The 2,500-nt window shown below is 41.6% G+C and overlaps 2 non-coding genes and 3 pseudogenes across 2 annotated transcripts; all 5 read right to left on the bottom strand.

Annotated features, from left to right (window-relative positions):
• Positions 1–617: 617 nt before the first annotated feature.
• LOC125001494 lies at positions 618–736 on the bottom strand (annotated as a pseudogene).
• Positions 737–837: 101 nt separating this feature from the next.
• Positions 838–956, bottom strand: LOC125003210. Its single transcript, XR_007112074.1, has one exon. It is a non-coding gene; the product is annotated as a 5S ribosomal RNA (ribosomal RNA).
• A 101-nt stretch (positions 957–1,057) lies between these two features.
• On the bottom strand, positions 1,058–1,176 carry LOC125003103. The gene has a single exon (XR_007111970.1). It is a non-coding gene; the product is annotated as a 5S ribosomal RNA (ribosomal RNA).
• A 101-nt stretch (positions 1,177–1,277) lies between these two features.
• LOC125002428 lies at positions 1,278–1,396 on the bottom strand (annotated as a pseudogene).
• Positions 1,397–1,497: 101 nt separating this feature from the next.
• Positions 1,498–1,616, bottom strand: LOC125002047 (annotated as a pseudogene).
• Positions 1,617–2,500: the final 884 nt, after the last annotated feature.

Consider the following 2,500-nt stretch of genomic DNA (forward strand, 5'->3'; position numbering starts at 1 on the left):
CTTTTTTCTTTTTTCTTTTTCTTTTGGAGCAGCGTCTGAAACAGCACCACATGCAGGCAGCCAGGCACAGACACACAGAAGACCTGAGTGGAGGAGCGTGTTGTACAAGGTACACAACGAAGTATTTCCTGTTTTATTTCGGAACAAATCGCGTCCTGTATCAGTTCACTACGGGATGCAACATTTAATTGCAAAATGAAGGATGATTCCGCATTTTACAGGACGGGTGGAAACGCTAGGTTCAGCACTTTACTCGAACCAAAATTCAGATCCCCCATTGCTGCAAGAGCGAATAACCTTATTGGAGCTAAGATGGAAAAGGTAAAGCACAAATTAAAAGAGATCTTGAAGAATGCGAGGAAGCTGACCCTCTGTGTGGATGGTTGGAGCAAGGGAGGATTAACAGCATCTTTCATAGGTGTGTCACCACCCAGAGGCCAGATTTACCATGCTCTGCTGAAGCTACACCGCATAGAGCACCCACACACTGGAGAGTCCCTCACTCACTGCATTGATGAGACATTAAATGCATGGCATATAGAACAAGACAAGCTGCAGCTCATTGTGAACATCTTGAAAAATGTATGGCTGCTGTATGGATCCTGATGAAAAGGAGAAGCTTACAGCACCTGGTATTCCCAGGTGGTCTCCCATCCAAGTACTAACCAGGCCCGACCGTGCTTAGCTTCCGAGATCAGACGAGATTGGGCATGTTCAGGGTGGTTTCTCCGTAAGCAACGTTAACTGTCACAAACGCAGTATATATAAGTGGTCAAAATCATCATTTCATCTATATTGATGATGTAAATGTTACCATGTCTCCTGATGAAAATGAAATGCTTACAGCACCTGGTATTCCCATGCGGTCTCCCATCCAAGTACTAACCAGGCCCGAACATGCTTAGCTTCCGAGATCAGACGAGATCAGGCGTGTTCAGGGTGGTATGGCAGTAAGCAATGGTAACTGTCACAAACGCAGTATATATAAGTGCTTAAAATCATCATTGCATGTATTTTGATGATGTAAATGTTACCATGTCTCCTGATGAGAATAAAAGGCTTACAGCACCAAGTATTCCCAGGCGGTCTCCCATCCAAGTACTAACCAGGCCCGACCATGCTTAGCTTCCGAGATCAGACGAGATCAGGCGTGTTCAGGTTGGTATGACCGTAAGCAATGTCAAATGTCACTAAATCAGTATATATAAGTGGTCAAAATGATCATTGCATGTATTTTGATGATGTAAATGTTACCATGTCTCCTGATGAAAATGAAAAGCTTACAGCACCTAGTATTTCCAGGCGGTCTCCCATCCAAGAACTAACCAGGCCCGACAATGCTTAGCTTCCGAGATCAGATAAGATCAGGCGTGTTCAGGGTGTTATGGCCGTAATCGATGGTGACTGTCACAAACGCAGTATATATAAGTGGTCAAAATCATCATTGCATGTATTTTGATGATGTAAATGTTACCATGTCTCCTGATAAAAATGAAAGGCTAACAGCACCTAGTATTCCCAGGCGGTCTCCCATCCAAGTACTAACGAGGTCCGACACTGCTTAACTTCCGAGAACAAACGAGATCAGGCGTGTTCAAGGTGGCATGGCCGCAAGCAACTTTACGCCAGGAAGTGCGCTAGGAAGAGAGAGTGTGGGAAAGATTTTCCAAATTTCTTCTGTTTTCTGTGATCATTTTCTTTTCTCCCACTCTGGTTGTGTTTTCATTTAGGTTCCTCGATCAAAGTTTTCAACACCTTTCAATCTTGAGTGTCACATAGTGAGATCTATAACACTGCCGTCCGATGGTACTATTGATATGATAATATACGTCGTCAGATTTTGGCATGAGCAACCAAAATCACCACTACCACTCTTCTACCAACTGTATCAGTATTAGTGAAAAATAGTAGTAGATGTAATTATTTTTGTACCTTGAACATATTTACTTTTATATAGTTTCTCTCCTTTGGTTTTGGTTTGTTTTATCATTTTGCATTGTCTGTAAAACCTTCATTTCTCCACGGGGAATAACGTAAAATAGTCCTGCCTTATCTCTAATTCAAGATTCAAGTGATTCAGTACATCTAATGACAACTAACTGGGGTCTTTTTTATTTACATAGATCACTCTTTTATACATGTCTCATAAAAAGTCCAGCATTAGAACATAAACAATTAAATAAGAAGGGTGGCTGTTCGACTATAGTTGTAGTTGTACAACTATTTAACGCTGTACCAGTTCGCAGCATCACAACGGGCTACCACCTCAGACGTTGGGGTTTGCTGTATTGACGAAAGAAACGCAAAAACAGAACTACTTTACATAATACTTACATCATTGTGTAGTAAAGCCACAAGTAGCGCTGTTAATAGGTTCCAGCTAGACCATTATGTACCTCAGAGGGAAATACGATAAAGAATCACCCGCACATGATTAAACTACACGTGACACAAACATATTGATTATACAATGTGGATGAGGCTTAAACAAACCTTTACA

The sequence above is a fragment of the Mugil cephalus genome, chromosome 23, assembly GCF_022458985.1.
Source record: "Mugil cephalus isolate CIBA_MC_2020 chromosome 23, CIBA_Mcephalus_1.1, whole genome shotgun sequence".
NCBI classification, from domain to species: Eukaryota; Metazoa; Chordata; class Actinopteri; order Mugiliformes; family Mugilidae; genus Mugil; species Mugil cephalus.